The 25,887-nt window shown below is 36.5% G+C and overlaps 1 protein-coding gene and 2 long non-coding RNA genes across 6 annotated transcripts in view; 2 read left to right on the forward strand and 1 right to left on the reverse strand.

Annotated features, from left to right (window-relative positions):
- LOC109081609 overlaps positions 1–16,412 on the forward strand; it is a 28,100-nt gene extending 11,688 nt beyond the window's left edge. Inside the window, exons 3-6 of one of the 3 annotated variants that reach the window (XR_006157808.1) lie at positions 92–94; positions 13,133–13,208; positions 16,200–16,230; positions 16,332–16,412. This is a non-coding gene — a long non-coding RNA (uncharacterized LOC109081609). The remainder of the gene's footprint in view (positions 1–91; positions 95–13,132; positions 13,209–16,199; positions 16,231–16,331) is intronic. The other 2 variants (XR_006157809.1, XR_006157810.1) reach the window with 2 other exon arrangements.
- The window catches only part of LOC109097371, a 453,088-nt gene that overhangs the window by 36,504 nt on the left and 390,697 nt on the right, over positions 1–25,887 (forward strand). The window lies entirely within an intron of this gene.
- LOC109097373 lies at positions 11,493–13,223 on the reverse strand. Its single transcript, XR_006157815.1, has 3 exons — positions 13,100–13,223; positions 12,927–12,988; positions 11,493–11,678 (listed from the first exon to the last, which is right to left on the reverse strand). It is a non-coding gene; the product is annotated as an uncharacterized LOC109097373 (long non-coding RNA).

The raw sequence follows: 25,887 nt of genomic DNA on the forward strand, positions 1-25,887 counted from the left end.
GCAAAAGACTGTTGAGGTCAATAGTGTCAAACACAGTGCTAGGATCCAGTAGCACTAACAGAGAGATAAAACCAAGATCAGATGATAAGAGCAGGTCATTTGTAACTTTAATCAGAACAGTCTCAGTACTATGATACGGTCTAAATCCTGACTGGAAATCAGGATTTACCCCCTGTACATAACCATACAACAAGATTAATAAACAAAAGAACTTTAATTCCAAAATAATGTTGAAGAATGCAAACTGTGTTTGGTGGGGCAGACTGTGTTCATTATTGTTTCTGGAACTGTTTATATAAAAAGTTTAGAATTTAATAAGTAGCCCAGTAATTTAGCCATTTGTAAAAATAAATAAATAAATAAATACATTAATTTAAGATATTTAACAAGGTATTTTAATAACACATAGAACAAAGCAACACACAACACATTTACCATAAACAAGACCCGACAAACAACTAACGAAACTAAGTGCTTAAATACACAGAGGGATAATTAATTGAATCGGAACAGATAAGAGCTAATCAATTAACTCATGAGAAAACAGATGAAAATAAAAAAGGAAACAGACAATCAATAAAGGAAAACAAAACCAACAGACTACTTGTGACACCGAGCAGGTATTTTTTTTCTTGTCAAAGGGAGACATGTCTGTATGTCATACACTTGTAAGCTCAGACAAGTATAACCTCTAATTTCTGACACAAAATTTTCAGATTTTACACAGCAGCAAGTGGACTGGAGTTTTGTATTCTCATACATACAGTGGAGATTAGAGAACAACCTTCAGAGAACAAGCTTTAATTTCCTAAATTTCAAGGTCATTGCTAAGTCCTACTTAAAGGTATTGCAACAGGAGTAGAAGGGGTGTATATACATACATACATACATATATACACTCTGATCAAAATTAAAGAACACTTACAGATACCTCCAAGTTAATATATACATATATATATATATATATATATACAAAATGTACTGAGATATTTGAAAAAGAGCTCTGATCAAAATTAAAGAACACTTACAGATACCTCCAAGTTATTGGTTTTAATCTGGCACCTGGTGCTATTTTCCTTAATAATGACAAACACTATTTAACTATTTCTCCGCCAGCATTTTTGAAAAACGTTGCCTGCCACTGCCCGCGATTTTGATGATTTTAACCCAACTTTGATGGCCTCCAATATATATTGCTGTATGAATATTTGGATACACTAAAATAAAGATCAGAGCCTCTACTTTTAAACAAAAACAATCTGGTTTATTCTAGCTTAAAGCGTTCCTTTTTTTATCAACACTTGAATATTAGGTAGGTTTCATATAAATGCATAATTTTGAGCAAAAAGTTGAGAACATTTATTTTTTATCAAAAAACTACATCTGGGTAATATTCAGTATGATAAAAGCATAAATCCAGTAAATCGCTTCCATCAATACCTCCAAAGCTTGCATAGACATATACCACTTCCTGGATCAACATGTAACTCCGTAACATTATGCAGTTTTCATTTATATGCTCTCTTTTGCTGATGATTGCATTATTTTTCATATGCATCTGTTTATAAGAGATCGCTCGTTTCTCCGTTCTGTTCATGTGTGTTTTTGTTCGGGAGAAGATGTGTAATAGCACCCCTGAGTGTATAACAGTGAAAACATGAAAAGTCGTAAAAAGTTGTCAATGGTGGGAAGTGTTGTCTTCTAAATTATGAGATAACTCGTCAATGGTGGGGAAAGAGTTAACTGACATCATTCCTCCTATTTTTATTGAGATTGTAATATGGCAGGCCGCTCTAAGGTGACTGAAAACCTGTGACAGTATTTTCCACATAAAAACCAAAAAGGATTAACCCTTCAAACAATTCAAAAAAAATTTGTCATTCCAAATCTGTGATTTCTAGAATACTGCATACTAATACTAATTCATTCAAGTCCCACAAAAAGGCTGGTTGTTCACATAAGACAAATGCATGAGAAGACAGGATAATGCAGAGAGTCTCAATGGGAAATCGGTTCAACACTGCAGCTGGAATTGCTTGCCGGTTCAGTGCTGAGCAGGGTAAGGATATGTTTCAGCATGTTTTAAGGCCCAGAGTTCACTTTAGTGATCAGAGCACATTTAATTTCTCCTCAGCAGAGAGAATCAAAGGCTAAGCTCACCTTTGCTGAGGAGCATGTTGTACTGAGAGAGAACTGGCCCAGAGTTCACTTTAGTGATCAGAGCACATTTAATTTGATTGGGTCAGGTGGCACAAGCCTGAGTATGTAAAGAAGTCAGTGAAAGGTGGAAGAGGAAGTGTCATGGATGTTCACTGCTGCATATGTTTTCTAAGGTGGGCCCTTCTAAACTATAAATGACCAAAAGTACCCTCATAACCACATCGCAAAGTACAATTTACACCTTACTAACTGCAATAAACATAATTTAAAAAAAAAAATAATAATAATAATAATAAAATTTTTTTATAGCATTTTAAAAAATACAAATAAAAAAATTCAGTATTTTATTTGGTCGGTATTGAAAAGTACATTTTTGATTTTATTCAAAATGCAATAGTCACAGAGTTATTAGGTCATGTTTTCTCCCCCTTTTTTTTCCCAAACTGCGACAAATGCCAGTCTCCCTTTTTTGCAGAATGCGATGTATCTGCTCAACCAATCAAAGCGCACCATTCCACGCACACTAGACAGTAATGGTGGTGCTTTGAATACACACGGCAACCTAGTTTTCCTCATCTACTTTGTACTTTGTGATCAACAAACAAGGGCTGCACAGTAAATCGCATGTGATTGACATGCGCATCTCGTCAGTAAAGCCGATTCTGTGATTAATAGTACCGGTAAATCCCCATCACGTGCTTTCAGATTGAAATTATTCAGATGCATTTAATACACAGAGCCGTAGTTTACTGATAAGCTCCACAACTAAGAAAGAAAACACAACCACACACTATTCATAGACACACTACAGACACCTCATAAACAAACATCAACCACAAACATCCAGCAGTAGACACATTCTCATGCACAAACTCCACTCAACAGATACTAATACGTCTTTACAGAATACAGAATAAAGCTAAAAAATAGACTTTAAATGGATGCCCCCCCCCCAAAAAAAAAAAGGATAACATTAAAAATAACCTCATTTGTTTTCCGAAGATGAATGAAAGTCTTGTGGGTTGCATGTGGTGCATGTGGTGATTCTCACCAAAACTCAACGGAAGTTTAAGTGATCACACAGCAGGATCTGGTACTTAGAAAAAGTTTGATCCTCTTCTCATGGTGACTGGTGCATATGCCACATGGTCATCCTCTTTAACATTCTGTAAAAAAAAAAAGAAAAAGAACCACATCACACACGATATTATAATAACAAAATTCTTTAAATAAAAAATCTTTATTTTCTCCCTATTGCTAAGATAACATTAGACAGATTAGATCAGGTTCTCAGTGGTTTTGCTTCAGATTGTACATTGGACATCAAGTGGTGATGTAACATTGGGTACTGAAGGGGTACTAAAAAAAAAATTAGGGTACTGCTATTGTCACAGTCATGGACTTCGGTTCTCCTGTTCCTTTTGAGTTGTTCCTTATTTGGTCATGTTCGTTTTCTTGTTTAGTTAATTGATTACTCCCCACCTGTTTCTGTTCTTCTGATTATTTCCTTTGTGTTCTTAAAGTATCATTGTGTTAAGTCAAGTCAAGTCAAGTTAAGTACATCTTTTACCATCCAAAACCTAAACATTAAAACCAACTAATAACTGAATTTCATCTGGCACCCTTCATTTGTAGACACGCACGTGTTACAGAAGAACCGACCAAAACTGAAAATGCAGGCTGAGGAAGAACTGAGGTGTTTGAGGCAGAGCAGTCGGAGGTTGGAGTGATATGTAGAGGATGTCCTCGAGCTCGCAGGTGAGTTATCATGACTCGTTCCTGGGCGCTTGTTTTTTGCTGGGGGGCTGAACAAGGACACAATCCGTTGCACTCTTCCAGGTGGTGATTTCCCCTTGATCGAGCTTATTAATCTGGTCCTCTGGTTGAACAATTCGGACTTCGAGGTGGAAGAAGTTCGTGAACAGCCAAAATTTCCTTGTCCAGTCCCCTCAGGAACGAGCAGTGTTATGAATTTCTACATACCACTCCAACAGCTTCTCCACCACTCCAAAACCCAACCACCCCACCACAAACCCAAACACACCTATGTCCCTCAGCTCGCCAATGCAGCAGCTAGTCGGTGGCAAGCCATATAATATATATATATATATTAAACCCTCCATCACCAGCCCCCAGCTTTAGTATCATGGATATGGCCTTACCTCCAGATTTCTCCGCACCCATCCTCTCCCCAGATTTCTCTCTAGGGCACTTCCCTGAACCTCCCTCACCTCCTAAGTCTCCTGTGTCTCTGCTGGTTCCGCCCAGCCTTGAATCTCTTTTGCCTCCGCTGGTCCCATCCAGCCCTTCTTCATCTCCCGAGCATCCCAAGTAAAAGCCCCGGGCGGGCTCCTGTTCCCCAGTTAAGCCCAGGATGGGCTCTCGATCCAGTTAAGCCCAGGAAGGGCTCTCCCGATCTCCTGTTATGCCCAGAAAAGGCCCCTGTTCCTAAGTTAAGCCCAGAAGACTCTCCCGATCCCCAGTCAACACCAAAAACCACTCCCGATCCCCAGTCAAGCCCAGAAGAGGCTCCCGATCTTCTGTTATGCCCAGGAGGGGCTCCCGATCCCCAGTTAGGCCCAGGGAGGGCTGCTGATTCCCCCCATTGATGACTGATTAATGTATTTTTAGTCCAGTGCCTGTATATAAGATTTAGTACTGACCAAGTTCAGAGTCCATATGTGGATCAACTTATGTTGTGTTTTTCATCAGTTTCAATATGAAAAACAACTTTCATATTGATTCAATGGATTTATTGCATTTCAAAGTATCAATATATAAAATTTATAATACATCTTTGAAAACCAAAACCTGGATTTTAATTTTTAATGTTATTATAACCTAAAGATGCTACGTGAAACAGAAAATAGTGGTTTTCATCTTGCCACTTTCTTGGTAAAGATAACACATTTTACTCAAATTAATCAAAATGGATTTATTGCATTTTGGAACCAAACTCTTTCATTTGTTAATTGCTGAATGAGTTGTGGACTGTTGTAAAAAAACACACAAACAGAAACTGTTGTATAGAAATAAATACAAAACAGTGGTGTTTTAAGTTTGTTTGTAAATGGAGAAGTCAAACTGTCTGTGTCATGAGCAGGAATGAAAAAAAAAAAGAAAGAAACACAACCACACACTATTCATAGACACACTACAGACACCTCATAAACAAACATCAACCACAAACATCCACAATCACACACACAAACTCCACTCAACAGATAATAATGTCTTTACAGAATGAAATGAGTAACAGAATAAAGCTACAAAATAGACTTTAAATGGATGACCCCCCCCCCCCCCCAAAAAAAAAGGAGAACATTAAAAATAACCTCATTTGTTTTCCGAAGATGAATGAAAGTCTTGTGGGTTGCATGTGGTGCATGTGGTGATTCTCACCAAAACTCAACGGAAGTTTAAGTGATCACACAGCAGGATCTGGTACTTAGAAAAAGTTTGATCCTCTTCTCATGGTGACTGGTGCATATGCCACATGGTCATCCTCTTTAACATTCTGTAAAAAAAAAAAAAAAAAAACCACATCACACACGATATTATAATAACAAAATTCTTTAAATAAAAAATCTTTATCTTCATCCTATTGCTAAGATAACATGAGGCAGATAAGATCAGATTCTCAGTGGTTTTGCTTCAGATTGTACATTGGACATCAAGTGATGATGCAACATTGTCAATCTCTAAAAAAAAAAAAACAAATTAGGGTACTGCTATTGTCACAGTCATGGACTTCGGTTCTCCTGTTCCTTTTGAGTTTTCCTTATTTGGTCATGTTCGTTTTCTTGTTTAGTTAATTGATTACTCCCCACCTGTTTCTGTTCTTCTGATTATTTCCTTTGTGTTCTTAAAGTATCATTGTGTTAAGTCAAGTCAAGTTAAGTTATGTATGTGTTTGTTCTTCGCCCTTGTGATCATTAAAACCAACTTCTTTTGGATTTTCGTCTGGCACCCTTCATTTGTAGACACGCACGTGTTACAGAAGAACCGACCAAAACTGAAAATGCAGGCTGAGGAAGAACTGAGGTGTTTGAGGCAGAGCAGTCGGAGGTTGGAGTGATATGTAGAGGATGTCCTCGAGCTCGCAGGTGAGTTATCATGACTCGTTCCTGGGCGCTTGTTTTTTGCTGGGGCTGAACAAGGACACAATCCATTGCACTCTTCCAGGTGGTGATTTCCCCTTGATCAAGCTTATTAATCTGGTCCTCTGGTTGAACAATTCAGACTTCGAGGTGGAAGAAGTTCATGAACAACCACAATTTCCTCGTCCAGTCCCCTCAGGAACGAGCCGTGTTATGCCCGCTCACTCTGAGCAGGGAACTTCTACATACCACTCCAACAGCTTCTCCCGCCTGCCCAAACCCAACCACCCCACTAGCCTCCCGAACTCAGCTATGTCCCTCAGCCGGTGGCAAGCCATATAATATATATATATATATATAAACCCTCCATCACCAGCCCCCAGCTTTAGTATCATGGGATATGGCCTTACCTCCAGATTTCTCTGCTCTGCACCCATCATCCTCTCCCCAGATTTCTCTCTAGGGCACTTCCTGAACCTCCCTCACCTCCTAAGTCTCCTGTGTCTCTGCTGGTTCCGCCCAGCCTTGAATCTCTTTTGCCTCCGCTGGTCCCATCCAGCCCTTCTTCATCTCCCGAGCATCCCAAGTAAAAGCCCACGGGGGGCTCCTGTTCCCCAGTTAAGCCCAGGATGGGCTCTCGATCTCCTGTTATGCCCAAAAGAGGCTCCCGATCTCCTGTTATGCCCAGAAGAGACCCCCGTTCCTAAGTTAAGCCCAGAAGAGGCTCCCAATCCCCAGTCAAGCGCAGGAGGGGCTCCCGATCCCCAGTCAAGCCCAGAAGAGGCTCCCGATCTTCTGTTATGCCCAGGAGGGGCTCCTGATTCCCCGTTGAGCCCAGGGAGGGCTCCTGATTTCCCATTGAGCCCAGGGAGGGCTCCTGTAGGGCTCCTGATCCCCCGGAGGGGATTCCCCAACGAGTCCGGCTCCGGATTCCCCGTTGAGCCCAGGTAGGGCCTCCTGATTCCCCGTTGAGCCCAGGGAGGGCTCCGGATTCCCCGACGAGCCCAGGTAGGGCCCCTGAACTCCAGGCCCCCCTGAATATAACCCTCTGAAAGTCGATTAACGCGTATACGCGTTTTGGGGTATTTTCTCCCTGATAACCCCGAAAAGAACTTAAATTACACTTTCAGTTTTGATCGTACAGATAAGAGCAATACATCAATCGAATCTGTAAAGGGTCTACTTTTTTTGTATACAGACATAACAACAACAAAACTTTGTGCACTTATAAAATAAAGATAACAAACAAGGAGTGCTGTCTGCAGCCCTTGTCTGCGCTGATCTTCAGTTAAAAAATGCGTCATTAAAATGAACTGTAACTCAGTGAATACTCAACACAGAGACATGAGAGAGATATCTATAGAAAGCTTGAGATGTCTACTTTTAAACTAAACAAGTGCTGCCGAAAACAAATATTCTGTGATAAAAGTAATCCATATGAAAACAACGCGATGTCCGTTTTTTTCACGTCTCCCTTCATTATCTTCTAATGCGCCCCGGGCCCCCCCTCGGGCTCTCGAGCGTGCTTTTGAGATTCAAATGTTTCACTGAAGCGCGCGGCTTTTGAATACGCCCACACAACAGAAGACAAACGCAGCGAGATTGTTCTTCAATTTTTTTTTATTTTACTGTTTGCTTCGCGATGAGAGGAATAAGACATAATTCACCCCAAAAAGATGTGATGTGGTTGGGGATTTGAGATTTGGATTTCCTCAGAAAAAAGAATGAAGCACTTTATTCAGCAGAGATCATAAACATGAGTAAAGTCTCTTATTTATTCATATACTTGTACTAGTTTTCACATAACGTGTAAACATTTTACTAGTTAGACTTTTTCCAAAGAATTTTTCCAAACTATAATTCCTGACTAAATGTATAATCAAGTGAAATATCATGAAGTTTCAATAACAATATACACTACTATACCATTCAAAAGCTTGATGTAAATAATATAAATGTACCAATAAATGTAACTGTAACAAATGTAACAAACATTGCTGTTCTTTCAATTTATCCCCCCTAAAAAACCTGAAAAAAAAAATATTCTCAGCTCTTTTCAACATTGATAATATAATAATAATAATAATAACAATAATAATAATGATTTTTTTTTTTTTTTTGTAGAAAATAAGATTGTTTAAAAGGATTTCTGAAGGATTGTGTGACTGGAGTAATGATACAAAAAAAATCAGTTTGAAAGTCAGCTTTGATTGTTCCTAATAATTTGTTTAAACTGCACTCACAAGTGAATATTAAATGATGTTGTGGGATAATTAAATATATTCTAAATAAACTACAAACATAAAATTATATACATTTATTTTCTCCTCACATTCTTTATTGTAACTCTTCCCTCTCAGTGACACAGCTGACTGAATGGCTCATTATGCAGGCCCTTTGTCTTCTCAGGTGTGAATTCATGATAGTTGACGCCCTACTCTCATATGACTTTTACCAACAAAAAGTGTCTTAGAAAATTTAAATCAATATATTGTTTTCTGAAAGTGAGTAAACAAGATGATTTTCACATCATTTAGAAAAAAAAAAAATTCTAGGCTACAAGCTCCAGTTCTCAAAAGTCCCGGGAACCAATTTTCTGTATGTGTTTATTGCCTTATTCAAGTGATTTTTTCACTAACCACGCATAACATTTTTTTTCTCAAAACACAATCATGTACATACATGCTGCTCACATATTATTATAGCCTAGTTTGTGCTGATTACAGTGAGATTAGACTTTAGCCCATTTAGATATTTATAAGAAACTGAAAAAAGAACAAAATCAAAGCCAAGACAAAACTACACAATGCAACAAAAACATCATCTTCAGCATGTTGGATGCCCAGTTTTTAGTCAGATCGGATACTTGTGTCATGTTGGAGTCATGAGATCATTATTGGTGTAATGTATATTTTGTATGAATATAGTGTTTGTATTTTATTGATATAATTGTATATGGATAATTTAGGATGACTTATAAATGTATTTGCTGTATGTTGTTATAGATTTGAGATATAAGTGTATTTGTTTAAAAGATCTTCATGATACTAGGGCTATTACGGTAATACATGTTTTAATGAGCGCAGGTGTAGCTTGGTAGCACATGGCACTGAGGAAGGGTTAATACCCGAAAACGTTTTGCACTTGCACTTTTGCAGTTTTTGTGACCTCTAAACAATAAATGGGATAAGGTTTTTGAACTGTATTTGGACAAGTGCGGATCCCTTTCATTTTTGTACATTTTGGATTTTGGATTTATGCACCATATGTTTTTGTTTTTTTTGCCTACTGGATTTTTGACGAGTGTTTGGCACTGCTACCTTTTTTTGTGGATTGTCAATTGGCAGTGGACATGAATCACACACAAAACAAAAACAGACATTCTGAGGCACATTTCAAAGGAGAATAACTGTCTATAGCATTGTTTTTCAGAGAAACAAATGTGCACATGTTTTAAAAACAGACCTTAAGCCCACGCAATATACTATAACTGCCAGGTAATGTCAATGGTCTGACAATTATGAACAGTGACATCAAAAATTGTCACAGGGAATATTGCATCAGTGCCCCATGTTGAGTACTGGAAATATGAATTTATGAATATACAGCACACAAGAGTGTAAACAAGCAAGAGCTGATTGCCTGCGCATCTATGCTATAAATGTCCATCCTAAATTCTATGTGATGTTGGCGACTGAATCACTGGCTCACTTGATTCGTTTAAAAACTGATTCATTCAAGGAAGGAAACACTGTGTTAACTATGCACTGTTGTAAAAAATTAATAGCACATTTGTGGACTCGCATGTAGGCCTACTGATATTCTGAAAAGTACATTGCTTGTGCAATGAATATAAAAACTCACACATGGGTATTTTTTCTTTAATTACTTGAATTATGTTATTTTAACTGTAGGTCTATTCTAATAGGCTTCATCGGAAAGTGAATGCTTTTGACTCTCAAGACGGGTTTTTGTTTGGTTTTTACAAGGTCGATGTCTCGATAATGTCAGCTCTCCTATCATCTCTCAATCCCTCACAGTTACACATACAGCACAATAACATTATGTCAGAGGGATGTTTTTAAATTTTAAAGAAGGAAAAAATCAAACCTTTTCTGTTGTCTTCTTTTTAAAGGAATTCAAAAGTTGCGCTTGAACCATTTTGCGCGAAAAATGATGAAAACTTACTTCCGCTTGTGCACAAAACCGAGTTCTGATTGGCCAATCGCCGTTATTCGTGAATTATCTTAAGTAGATAATTTTAACATTTTATTTGCATGATAAATTTTACATAATACACATTACTAATCCAAAGGGGATGGTAAGGGGGTATGGCGGTTTTACTGAGGGGATGCTTTTTGTCATTTTTTTCAACCAGGGGGATGCCATCCCCCCTCATTTCTAGTCCTGCTTGGACAGGTGTCATGAAAAGCCTGATCACCCCCTCGAAATTTGCTCAGCACAAAACCAAAACAGTAGCTGTTTTAAATGCCTGATCAAAATTTGATCCCATCCCTAAAAAAAAAAACAGCATACGCTGGTTAGGTATGTTTTGACTCTGGGATGCTGGTTTATGCTGGTCCTATGCTGGTTTATGCTGGTCCTGCATAAAAAAAAAAAAAATGAAAAAAGTGAAATACTGGTCATGTGATGGCAAAGGTCCAGAATAAAAAAAAAAAATGAAAAAAGTGAAATTACACCAACAGTTACATTATTTTAACATAAATATTGCTAGGGACAATTTAGTAGTCGCTGGAAATTGGTACTAGTGTCGCCACTTAATTCTATGCCCTTGGAGAAATCTCAATTGTTTTCTCTTTATTGTTGTATTTGCTGCAGCAAGTAATCACACACCTACACACAACATGATGTGTTTTAGCTGATGTTATTCAAAAAACCACCAGATGGCGCAACTCAGTACAACAGATGCAATAATGCCAGTAGAAAGGTTGTAAATATGAGTCAAAACGGTCTTACTGACAAAGGACAAACAAAACTGTGTGTTAAAAGAATCTTTAAAACGTATTCGGTTTAAATGAGTTTGTTTTTGTTATTGTTAGGCCTATATTGAATATGCAATATTCTATATATTTATTTAACCAGAAGTAGACAGTGATCGAGTCAGAATACGGTTAAGGGTGAGATCATTTTTAATAATAGTTTCTGATGTTATGATAACCACATAATTAAACTAAAACAGAGCAACAACATTTCAGACATGAAGAGAGAGAGTGTGAAAAAAAAAGTCTTTAATGTGACACAAGAGCGACAACAAAACAAAGATAGATGAAAAACATCCTGGCAGAGAATAAATGTGAACTAAAACGTACGAGTCAGGGGTCCATATCAGCTCTAAAATATATTTGATCATTTCTGATTATTTCTGTCGATATTTCCGTACACAGGCTCCTTTGATTTCTGTAAGAAAACACAAACTCAATCAGAAACCTGCTGATGAGACAGTAAAAAAAAAACATGAATAATAATAATAATAATAATATAGAATTTTGCTTCATATTCACTCAGAAGGAATATTAGCTTGATTCCTTATTAAAGTTTCTGCGTAAACATTTATTTATTTATTTATTTTGACTGATCATGGTTTTAAGATTTTAATTGATTGTAGCCTGTATTATTTTATTATCGCTGACATATTGATGTGTATTTTTATCTGCAGGACAGCCTATATATTTTCTAGTGGTAACCTTAATAATAAATAATTGTGCACCACAAAAAATAAGAGAGGCTTCTAACTGCAGAGTTGGAGGTTGAGCTGGACTAAGCTCCGCCCATTATGTCCAGAGAAGGGGTGCGAGACGTTATTTAGCTCTGCAGTGAGCACCACTTGCAAAATAATAGTTCTAAAAGTTATAAAAAATGTAACACCGTGTTCTATTTTAGTTGCAGAGTGCAACTGCAAATGTGAACGATATTGTAAACGAGCGTGTATCCATATATATTGTTTTTCCGTTCCACTGAACTTTTCCATTGTTTTCTATGTTGTTTTTCATTGGTTTTGGTTTTGTTTATGCTCCGCCAAGCGCGCATGTGGAGTGTTGTCATGTCCACTTATTTAAAGCATATTTGGGAGTCTTATTTTCTTCCAATATTAAGCTGGAGTGTGTACGGACAATCATTCACATCTGAACATCGCTTAGACACTAAAATCTAGTTGGTAACCTAAATAAAGAGCGCACGAGCGTCTTTTCATCTAGTCGCCCCGACCACAGCAAACACGGAAGTGTACCGTTCTAACCCGAGATCGAGATAAACATATGGGGGGGAAGATGCAATGAATATTAATGGTGAGTGAAGCTTAGTGTGAGTACTTTGAGCAAATTAAGACAAAAATAATTTATCAGTAATAATAATAGTTTATTGTTATTGAGGAAAAATACAACACTTTACAAATCTAGCTTTGTGCAAATTAATTTGAGGAAATAATGTTAATATTTACAGATGCAAACAGTAGTATAAATAGAATAAAAACATGATCCTATTTTTTTTTTTTATACTTTTTTTCAAACCGGTCCCTATGAAGGTAATATGATCAAGCCTGACCACACACATCTGTTCACTGTCTTTCATATTACACACAAAACTTCAATCATCAAGCTTTAATCAGACTGCAACATCATCTTGCAACACAGTCAAGAATGATCTTACCGTTTTTCGTGGTTTTGGGTTGGGCAGAGTTGAATCATTTTCATATATCTCATGGATCACGGCTGCATTAACAGTAATCACATTCATGTTAAAACAACAAAGCTTTTCAATCTAATATCAAAATGTATTCCTTAAATAAGATAGTTATTTCAACAAAGGCATTAATTGCTTACTTTTCTGACCTATTTGTTTATGTTTCCAGTTAGAAGCAGTACCACAAGACTGCAGCTACGATCAACAGAGATCCAGCAGCAGCAGAAATCAGCACTTTGTACAATAAAGGTAGGCCCTGATCTGTAATGGACAAAATGAGCCATTATTAGTGCGAATGAATCTGTCCATCTGACCTACAACAAACACTATCAAACAACAGCACTGTATAACTGGCTACATTTACATGTGCCCAAATAATCCGTTTGTAATTAGATTGGCGGCTCAATCGGATTGAAAAACATTCATATAAACACCTTAATCGATCCGACCAATTCTGCTGTTAAAAACAAATAAAGAAACCATGTAGGAGAGAATCATTATGTGCAAACAGTGAGAAACTCTATATTATTTACATTTTTCACTTTCAATTTCACTATTTGAGCAGTGTGTGCGCATGTCAAAAAAAATCTATTCCGATTTGAAACTTGTAACATATAAACGTGCACATCAACCCGATCACTTTATTTAGCGTTCATGTAAGCACTACAATCAGATTCATCGATCGTAATGAATTCAGTCCGATTGAACCAAAAAGTGTGCATGTAAACATAGCCACTGAGAGTAAATCAACGTTAATGTTAGCGCTGCTGTACCTGAACATGTGTGACAGAGTTGAGTGATGTCCAGATGTGTGGTCTGGTTGTTGATGTGATTGTTGAGCACACAGCTGTAGCTGTTTTTATCCTGATATTGCACCTCCAGAGGTAGAGAGAGACTGATGCTGAGATCAGACACACTGATGCTGGACATAAACTGTTTCTTTTGTACCAGGAGAGAGTCACATGACCCACATTCACCACTGAACACACCAATGAACAATTCTGCTGTGATGATGATGAAGATGATGATGATGATGATGATGAAGATGATGATGATGATGATGATGAACATTGTGGAGAGTTTCTGCTGATGACAGGAACAGGCAGGCGAGCTAAAAACATGAGAGAATAACCAAAAACTTGAGTAAATCTAGTCAACAATCTTATTTTTGGTGTAGCGTGTTCACAGTCCGTGAGTGTTTTTGTCATTTTCAAACTATAAAAATGAGGAAACACTTCAGTAGTTGAATGAATATTCTGGTTTCAGTAAAAACAGAAGCTACCAGTTAAACTCAACTTGACAGAATTTGTAGCATTGAAGGTCATGATGATCTCTGCTCACCATAGATAGAAACACTGAATGTTTTTGATGACAGATTATCTTCACTTATCTCTACTTTATAGAGTCCAGCGTGTTGAGTTGTGATGTTTGTGATGGTCAGAGATCCAGTCTTATTGTCCAGCTTCAGTCTGTCTCTGAATCTCCCATCAGGACCATCATATGTGGAGAAGATTTGCCATTGTTTTTTAAATCTAGCTATATAAGAGTTGTTGGATCCAAATTTCCACGCTATGTCGTCAGCTTGTTGTACTTCAGTAACATTAGTTTTCAAAGTTACAGAATCTCCCTCCATCACTGAAACTGATTCACCAAACACACCTGATGAACAAACATATTTTACACTGATTAAGGCCTCTGGTGGTTTACAAAGCCTGAAATCAGCTGTAGTTTGTAACTAAATGTGAATTATATAACATTCAGAACAGCAGAACATTCAGCTGTCTAGTGCACAATGTATGAAGATACAAAGTCAATTACGACATGAAAAAAATAATCTTGATATTGTTAATGTATTTTGTATATGGGACATTTAGATCTGTAGATAAACAGGTTACTACCAAAATATTTTTAAAATCATTTGTAGACAGGATTTGTGTTTGTAAGCCTTGAAATTGAAGTTACATTCACTATATCAATTTCCATTATTTCCCTTGACATCTGTGAAGAATGTTACTGATATTAAGCCAAAAAAAAAAAACAACAAAAAAAAAAACGCATATATTAATGACTTACCAGTCAAATGCCACCAACACAAACTGAACAAAACAAAACACATGAAACATTTCTTTAGTTGTGAAAAGTCGATCTAAACACCTTGAGTTGTTCAACTTCTGAATCCTCCCACGGAAGCGATTGACCCTCCTATAGTGGGTGGAATGAACAAGCTCTGTGTGAATGATATATGGCTATAAATAAATGCTTGACTGGCTCTTTTTGAGACTATATAATAGTAAATATTCTCTGTTCTATCATTTAACACTGAACATTTTCAAAAGAAGATATTTTAAAGAATGTTGGTTACCAAACCAGTTGCTGGTAGCCATTGACTTCCATAGTATTTTATTATTTTTTTTTTTAAACTATGGAATTAGTAATATATATATATATATATCATATATATATATTATATATATAATATCTATATATATATATATATATATATATATATATATATCTATAATATATATATAGCAACATATAGTGTTTATAAGTAGAAATAATTTCATGCAGGTTTGGAGGGTGAGTAAATTATCAATTCTTTTAATTTCCGGGTGAGCTTTAGCTATGAGCTATCCCTTTAATAAAGTCTGCCATCTCACACTGTGGGACTAGCAGCTCATCTTCTGAGTCATACTGAAACCTGTGATCAGTTTTCTTTTTTTTAGAAATGTGGTTTGATCTGTTGGATGGGACAACCGTTAAGTGTGTTGCATGTTTAGCTTGTATAGGGAAGAGTTGTATTCCTATTCTGCTTTTTATAAATCTCACAGTTGATACCCTCACAAAACATGTCTTAAATAAAAGTTGAATCCTTCATAAACAGTCACATCGGAGACAGGACTAGTTGAGTGTTTTTTGTTGGATTCAGTTTTTATGTTTACTGTAACTATCAATCTAGACTTACCAGATGTTTTCCTGGCTGCTATAAGCAATTATTGATAGAAAGGCGATGTTGGTCAGTGCTTTCAAATCCAACAGCAGCATTCATAAATAAGTTGAAATAAAAACATAAATTCTTAGAATGACAATTAATAAATAACTTGATATGCACACAGATGCTTGGTCCAAACAGAGCTTGCTGTCATTTCTTCTTCTGAATCAGTTGGGTCATTTTTAAATGAAGTGCTTCCTTTCTATTTTAGTTCATATCTTTCTGTTTTTTTGTCTTTCCTGCTGCAGTTGGCACATCAGATATCAGATACCAGAACAAGTAGGTGAACAGATTTTTTTTTATATACAATTTATAGTTTATTTTTCTATATATTAGCCATGACATTAATAAAGAAAGATGCTAATTGACCCTTTGCATAGACCTGCCCCACTTCATTGTCATTGCTGTTGCTATGTCTGACAAGCCCATGATGGTGAAAAATGCATCACAGAACAAAGAGGGCGGGAAACTGGCAAGCACACCAACAGACAAGACAGAGCAGGTTACTTTAGGTTATGAAAACAAAGTCTCAACTTTCAAAGTTTGTAATTTTTTAAGAAATTTGGACAATAAATACCATTTTGTGGCTCCATTCACTATCACTATTACAAATCTACATTCCCTCCCTAGTCTGAGAATCTACTAGTGAGGGGCACGGCCTTGTGGTACCATCACAGAGAGTTGCACAAACTCACATTCCAGAACATTTCTCTGTTCACCACGTTCCTGGGCTGGTGGAGTGATCTTCCACTCCTATCCTGATGCGATTCCCAGATAATTTTTCAGCACACGCTGAAAACTCATCTCTTTCGTCACCATCTAACTTCATCTAAAAAAAACACCTTTGCTTCTCTTTCCTTATTTCCCCCTGTCTAGCTCATACTATTGAACAATGCCTCGAAACCTTGGTTATTATAAGCACTCCCTGTTGTCTATTTACCTCTTTAAGATAATCGGTTGACGTATTCCCCACCATTGTTAAATTGCTTTGGATAAAAACATATGTCGCCCCACCCACAGCACTTCTCAATGGTTAGTGGCAAAGAGTAATGACAGTCGACAACCATGATAATGACGTCGTGGCCATGGGTAAAACAGGAAATGCAGTCGAAACAATACAGTGTAGCAATCACATAATCATAATAAAACCAAAACTGTGGAAACGTAATTACTTATACATGGTAAAATAATCGTGTATAAACAACATGAGCCGAAATCAAAAAAAAGACTCATTATGAACATTTCCAAGCAAGAATCCAATTACTGCCTTTGACTTGTGTAGCGTGAACCAGACAAATTAAAGATTCGATCGGGAGCCTGGTTGTAACATGAGCCGAATTCCACAGAAAGGCAGGATGTTGTAAATCAACTCCTAGCACCACAGTCTGATAACCAACCAACTCTTTCACAGAACAGCTTTCAACATTAACACCATTAGAACAATTATTGACAATTTCAATTCGAAGGAAGAGATTGTCTAATTTAGGGACAAATAATCGAAGAGATGGACAGTCTGACCCTCACATGTAAAGCCATGAGAGTAAACAAGATCGTTGGATTGACTTCCCCCCCCACCTAGCAGAACCAGACTGAAATTCCTAAGGAGACCTGTTAAACCCTCTGGTCTTCACAGGACATATCCTTACTCCCCAGAATGGCACAGAGAATGCCTTCCAATGCATATATGCACCAAAATGAACTCAAAAAGACTTCTAAATGGATATCAGTCCATTGCTTAACTCCATATCATACATGTAACCCACACATCTTATTATAATGTTTCTAATCACTTATTGTGTATGTCTTTTTAAATAACTCTTGAATAGCTTAAGGGATCATATTCATGTTTAGTATGTGTGTGTTCGAATTCTTCTTGCTTGAAACGTTTCTGACCATCAGTTATTTATCAAATGTATCATATTCTTGTTATAGGAATCATGTCCAAATTATACCCTGCAAGGCGGGAAAATTCGGACCATGTGCTTGATAAGATAACATATGATTTATGAATGGGTGGGACAAACATCGCAAAACCACGAGAAAAGACAATATCTAATGGTCAAGAACAAACCATTTAAGGGTGTGGCCAAAATGCAGTTTATAACACCGGACACCATCAAAATTTGGGCCTTGCCGTTTTTTAGCTTTTTGCTATCAGGTCCATGTTGGCCATTAGCATGCATTTTAGATTTGCTTGCTTTTGACTTTGTAGCCCCCCCCTTTTAGCTTTAGATTGCGTTTAGCTTTGCTATTGTCATGCCGCTTTCAGTCTTGTCTAAAGTCGTGCTGTCTCGAGCGCCGTTTCCATTCGTCGAGCGCCGTTCAGTGTGGTGCCACCGCACTGCTTTGCTTACTCTAGGCCCCGATTAGGAAAAGAAAACACCACCTATGTACTCCCGTTCCAAACTTTTACTTTCTGTTCTTTTACTTTAAAAGTTTTTCCTTTTTCTTTTTCTCTTTTTTTGATTTCCCGTTTTGAGAGTTTTCCGGTTTCCTGATGTTTAAGTTTTGTTGTAAACCGCCGTGTCTCCGAGGTCTTGACCCCTTCCAACGCGTTGCCGTCTGAAACTTCAACCAGCCCACAACTCCGAATCTTCAGCCTACGCCCAAACACGGGCTTCCCAAGGCGTCACTTCAGCGACTACTGAACTTCCAGCCAATCAGCAACTCGCGGGGAAACACCCTTTTCAGCGACAACAAAGGGAACCCCGTTACACAGGCATCACAAATGTGAACCTCCAGACTCACATCTGTACTGGTGTTATCTAATATAATTTTAACCTCATTGATGAACTCAATCCGAGGGTTAATTAAATGATTGATGGTTGTTCATGTCTATGCAATTTCCACGTATTGCTGTAAACTTGGGATTTCCACATTTTCATTCTTTAAACTCATCCTTTCCTAACTCTCTATCCTCCTGTAACTTGTGTGAATGTGTTAGTGCATGTGCTTATGTGTTAGATTAGTTTATATGTCTTAGATTTATCTAATAAAGCCTTATTCATATTGAAAGAGAAGTAACTTGTGTTTTGTGCTTACAAGTTAATGTCTTAAACTGCCAATCTTGTTACTGTGCTAAGTAATAGTGTTTTCACTATACTTTGGATATTAATATCCATCGCAGATTTGATGTTATACGACTCGTTCAGTGAATCGCTGGCCGTTTCAGTGATCAGCCGTGAAACAGTGATTCTGTTCAAATTCCCTTTAAAATCTTAAATGATTCCCTTTGAGCTAAATTGACCTGTTTCCCTTACACTTGCAATCGCAATGTCAACGAATATATTTTATTTTCAACTTAAGTTTTAAGTTATTTCTATTCATGTGTATTGGTCATTTACCACTTGGTCGTTTTTTTTATTTTAATTTCAGTATATGCTTTATAACATGTATGTAACATGTATTATTAACTTTTAAGTTAAATTAAATAGTCTCAGCAAGAGTGTCATGTCTTAAGATATTATTAAAATTAATGGTAACACTTTACAATAAGGTTCATTAAACATTAATGAATTAACTAACATGAACTAACCATGAGCAATACATTTGTTATTGTATTTCCTAATTTTCATTTACGTTAATGAAAATACATTTGTTTATTGTTTGTTCATGTTCACAGAGCATTAACTAATGTTAGCAAGATTAATAATGTATTAGTAAATGTTGAGGTGATCATTAACAAAGAGTAATAAATGCTGTATAAATGCAGTTCATTATTAGTTCATGTTAACTAATGAAACATATTGTTACCAAATTAATAATTTATGGATTTACTTGATAATGAAAAGCTTATGGTAAAAATACCAGCATTGTTTGTATATGAATAACATGCCAAGACAATTATTTCCTTGATATTTATTTAGGTAGGAAACAGTTTAATTCTGATAAAGAAAGGTGAAATTTGTACATCTGTATATAACACAACTTTTTGTACATATAAATCTCTGGTTAAACATTAACATCCTTTACACGCTTTCTTCCTTTAATACTTGATCTCCTTTAATCAATAAGCCTTCCTTCTTAATGGCACATGAAACAGCAGTCTGGGTCCTATGCTGTAAGTAGAATCCTCTCCAGGCAACCACGCTTCCCATTACCTTAAAATCCTGGCCGGGATTTGAACATGGTTTTACACATTGTACACTCTTTCATTTCAAAAGGCACCTGCAATTCAGTCTTTGATGTTTCACTCCATTTTTCCCAGTTCCCAACAACACCTGTAGCCAAAAACACACACAACACAGAACTCTTTCATATGCACATCTAAGATTATGTTAGCCATGCCAGTGACTTTAGAAAAAGCAAGAACCGAAGATTACTTAAAACCAATAACCGCCCGTATACTCCATGAGGCCTTATGCATACTTCATTGCACACATTTAAACTTTACTTACACTTACTGTCAAGCCATGCATAGTGTGCCTTCTTTCCTAAACCGGGCCTTGTTTACAATTGCCTAAATCAACTACAAGTAAAAAGACAGATTCATGTAGGAAGCATCTCCATCCTGTAGCACTACTTCAAAGAGTATCATCTCCAAGACCTCCATGGTTAACTGGAAAGTATTTATAAAAGTTAATCCATTTGCTTGTGCAACTCAACAGTCATGCTTTCCTAAAGAAAAAAAATGCATCTTACTTCCAAAAGTTGCAACTCAACAGTCATGCTTTCCTTTTGTGCCTAAAAGGATAGCAGAGAATACAAGTCAGTGTATATATGGTAAGAGAAGAAAAAAAAATATTTTTAAATGTCTCATACATTCTTTTCAGTGTGCCTCATTTGTCTTTTTTGCTGTCCGTCTTTCTCCATCAGACCTGCAATGAAAAGTAGTACAGGACAGGTGTGTAATGCAATTCTTTTAAATTATGTAAATAAAACATTCTTGACTCAAACTCAAAGGAAAGCGAAGTCTTTGATCATTGAAGCTTCAATGGTTTGTATAATGTGATCGTAAACAAGCACAGCAAAAATTAGAGTGTAGAAGTTCAAAAATGTAAAATAAAAAAGAAAGAAAACAAACCTCATAAAGGGAAATTCTCCAAAAGCAGCAGACACCACCACCTCCTGATGCAAGGCATGTCAGGCTAAAATAATAATAAACAGTTACCTTTTAATAATATGGGGGTTTGCCACTACATATTTCACTTACCTCTGTAAAATCAAAGGCCCCTGCAGTCACAAAGCTCAGTGAATACTGAAATGGTAAACATTACAAATACATTTGCTGAGATACATATACTGGATAAACATCTATTAAGCAACACATCAGCTTTATAAACTTACCATCAGGACAAAGACACCACAGTTGTTGCTGTTGATGTTGCCATTCAAAGAGTCAAACTACCTTGAAAAAGTAAAAAACAATTTCCAAATGCTTTACAGTTATTCATTTAAATGAATATTGGTACTGTAATATCATTGACACAGTATTCATGCCAAGGCCCAGGAGACAAGATCTGTGCAATGTTTCTGTGATGACAAAGAACATAACTTAAAAAAAAAAAAAACAGTTACTGCACTGCAACAAACAAAACAATATAAGAGAACTGAAATGTAGGGCAGAACCTGAACTTCCCATGAGAGTATTATATGACCATTTTCATTGACAGTTTACAAAAAAAGTGATCTGTAAAAATAATTTGATCCTAACTCCAAAACCATTTAAATAAGTCTACTAAAAATAAAGTCAGATGAACAAGTCACTTGCTGATAAACCTACATGTGGTTAATAACAGCCACGATCTTATCAAAATGTGGTTAAGGAGCGACCACAATCTCTGAACTCGATCAGTGCACTTATAAAAACCTGTAGATGAGTATGTATTCTTCCTGACTGAATGTTTGGCCGTGCAGAGGGATCAAGGAAAAAAAATGTCATGCTCTCCTGGGTTCATATATCTCTGTTGATATGTCACAATATATACACAGAAAGATCGACTGCAGTTTATAGATCAAAAAGTATCTCAAAATTATGCAGACATTAGTTATCAACAACAGATTCAGAATTACTTACACACACCATCCAATGTCCTGGTATCCATGTTGGGAAGATAAACCAGTCAATCTTTTTATCCAGCTTGAAAACAAATAATATTGGTCATCACCAAAATTTGAAAATGGTCTGTCTGGGTTTCATATTAAATAGAACTGACTATAATACATACAGTTTATACACTGACCCGCGCATCACTGATGTCTGTACCTGTATATACTTCCGTAGTATTTTTTCCCCCCAATACAATGGAAGTCTATGGGGACCACCAAGTGTTTGGTTACCAGTCATTGTCTTCATCTTTTGTGTGAACTCCAAACACAAAAGATAAAGACAAACTCATACTGGTTTGGAACAACTTGAGGGTGAGTATTTATCATCTGCAATGATGAATATCTAGCCTGCACAGACAGCTGTAGAGAGTGAGTAAATGATGACAGAATGTTCATTTTGGGTGTATCCCTTTAAGCGGCTTAAGTGAATTGAGCACAAAATATATACTATATAACCTGTGATTTTGCTATGGTCTCTACCACTTTCAGGCAACAGTTGAGAACCTGCATTAAAATAAAACAGAAAATCAATATAAACAACATTCACCATTAATTGCTATATTCAAATATAATATCTTTGAACTGTGTACTTTTCCCTCAATGTCTTTCCAGCCCCAGACAACACAGGTCTGATTGTTTTAGCATTGTGTTATATACAGATGCTAATGGCTTTCGTCCTTGCACTTTTCGAAGATGAACTTTTACCTTCCATCTTTTTGCTTTTCTGCATGTTTTCAGAGGAGGGGTCTTGTACTCTGTCCTCAAAGGGATGGAAAGGTGGGTGAAGTGGCATACGTTTATTTGTGTGTGCCACTAATCCTCTAGGGTAATCAGAAATTGTAACATTAGGAAAGTGTTTCCAAGACAAGTCTAGCTCTCAAGTTAAATTTAATAGAATACACAATACCACAAGGACACATTATCACACCCAGACCACCTAAAAGCACACAAAACATTTGAATGAGAAACTTAGGCCTAAATTTTTCTGGAAGGTTAGTGAAAACATTTCAGCAATACATGGAGTTTATTTTGTAGTACTGTATTGTTAACTTCATTAAGTAACATAACTTACCAGAAGCACCCCACACCTGTTCAAACACCTTGTTGTACATCACTCTGTTTGACATTTTATTACAAAGTCTGAGAATGAGATCCATTTTGGAACCAACAACATCAACCCCACGCTGTCGACACAGCTTTTTCAAATCCTGAATCTGATCAAATACGCAAATTTGTGAGTAAGTTCAGCAAAAATAAATTACTATAAAATTATCATATGAAGAGACCCTATGCTATGTAACCAACAGTGTAATAATAGCTTCAAAGAGGAGAGAGATGGAGGGGTGGGGTTGACAGTGACAAGGATCTGCAAAAAGAAGGAAAATACAGAGAGAATCAGTATTAGCATAAAGGTTTTTTTTTTTTTTTTTTACTTGTGCAGGGATGTCCAAAGTCGGTCTGGAGGGCCACTGTCCTGCAGAATTTAGCTTCGAACTTGCCTCAACACACCTGCCTAGATGTTTCTAGTATGCCCAATAAGATCTTGATTGGCTGGTTTAGGTGTGTTTAATTGAGGGTGGAGCTGAACTCTGCAGGACAGTGGCGCTCCAGGAGCAGGACTGGGCACCTGCTCTAGTGCATATACTATATAGCAGCATAACAGTATGTAATCTAAAAAAGGAGCTCTACTTTCAAGGACTGTTAAACTTAATTATACTTTTTGTTGAATTATTATAATTAAATTTAGTTTACTGTTTATTTGAATAGATGTATAATTGATAATAATAATAATAAGAAGAAGAATACTGGGTTAAAGATTGTTAGGCCAGACACAAGGTCTTTCTCTACTACTGTGTGTGTCAGGGAAAGATTATTAATGTTTAGGCTACATGATAATGTTATTGTTCTGCTTGCTGGTGGAACTATAAAATGTATATATTGTAATTCCACAAGACTCTCACATTACTCATTTCCCCCATTTACCTTGTTTTATTTTTAAAATAACTAAACTAAATATAGCTGCAAGCAGCAATTACGGGGCCAAGCACTACAGAAGCAAGCATCAGACCAACTGCAGAAATGAGTAACTGAAGCCATTTTAGGATGATTTTAGTCAAAACTGCTGAAAAAATAATAATAAATACAACCTCTAGTCTAGTAACATGATTTATTGGCTTATCATGTTTGACCAATAGGGTGGCGCTGTTATCAAATCGATGTGGTGTGTTCTGTAAGAGTTGACAATGGCACACACAAAGTTTGGTGTGTCAATATGCCAAAGCATTGCTTGAGAGACAGCCTCAAAGTGTCAATTTGGCATCATTCCTCAAATTTGTTGCTGTGGTATGCAAAAAATGGTTTTGTCTATCGACACAAAACACACATAATTTTATCAGCATGGTCTGAAGATGATGTGATTCAATTTTGGTGAAAATCGGGACCAACGGTCCAGGAAGCGGACAGGAAGTTCGAAACACTATGGAAACATTGGTATCACTGTTCTCAGCATGACCCAAAAGAATCTATTAATACTCAGTCTCATTACAATAGGCAGAATTCATAGAAAGCTATTAGCATTTATTTGTTATTTCATTATAACTTTCTCCAAATTAACTATTCACTGTCTCAAAACTTTCTGAGGTACTTTCATGTCATTGTCTCGATGGTACACAAGTTTTTGTAATGGTATTTACCAATGCATTCATAAAAATATAGCATTTTATAATAATAATCTATTGTAGTCAATGGCAATTTCATGTTTTGTTCAATAATAGCGCCACCATGAGGCACAGTCCACAAATTTTTCATGTGTCCTGCTCATACATATGTGTGTTAAATTTGGTGAAAATATTATAGACATTTTTATAGACCAGAAAAAATGACTGATCGCCAACTTTGTTTGCATTTATTTGTCACTTACTATAAAAATTTTGTCAATTGGGCATTATAGCATATAGCCGGCATGCTAGGATTTGAATTTCTTTTGTAGCCTACATATTAAACTTTATTAATATAATTTTTATTGAATACCACAAATCAAAACATTCAATTAACATCTTATTATTCATATTCAGTGCACACCACATATTAAATGTAGCCTACATATTAAACTTTATTAGTATAATGTTTAGTGAGTTTGATTTTTTTAAAATCATTGTCTTAGTACATTGCCCGTTAAAAAGCGTTTTCTTATAACGGTTTTTTCTATGGGAGGAAAAAAGCTTAGCGTGTTTATTAAACTCGTTGAGATCATATTTGGGGAATCAGCTGATTTTTTTTATAAATGGTATACTGTATTAGTATGATGTTTAGTGATTTTGGTCTGTTAATATTTGACACGATCGACGAGGCACGCCCTTTACCAAACTTTGTTCTGCTCTATCACATATCAGATCAGAAAGGCATCTATTTTTCAATTAAAATAAAGGAAATATTTGAAAATTAATAATCTTATTAATAATACAGTGTTATTAGGTGGTTAGTGTTATTTGAGAATGGTTAACCAACTTGAATTCCATGACTTTTTGCCAGCATGGTCTTAAGATGATCTATAAGCTAATTTTGGTGAGAATCAAACAAAACGTCTAGGACGAGTTCGAAAGAAAAGTAGGGTTTAAACCTAGCAACTTTTGGTGTTCATTCGACTCGGCATGAGCATAAGGATTCAGAGGAAAAAAAAAATTTCCTTCTGTGCCTTACGGTTCAAAAGGACCAACGTGTTGGCGCTAGAGAAGAGTGAGTTAGAGACTCCAAACTTGCTATAGTTAGTAATGGAGACTACCTCAATATCACCTGAGCAGAAGCATAGTTGCGGTAGGACTCTCGGTTTGAAAGGTGCATGACGCCTCTTGGTGTGAGCGTCCTTTTGTGTTTTAAAAGCACGACGTG

Source organism: Cyprinus carpio, chromosome B22, assembly GCF_018340385.1.
Source record: "Cyprinus carpio isolate SPL01 chromosome B22, ASM1834038v1, whole genome shotgun sequence".
Classification (NCBI taxonomy): domain Eukaryota; kingdom Metazoa; phylum Chordata; class Actinopteri; order Cypriniformes; family Cyprinidae; genus Cyprinus; species Cyprinus carpio.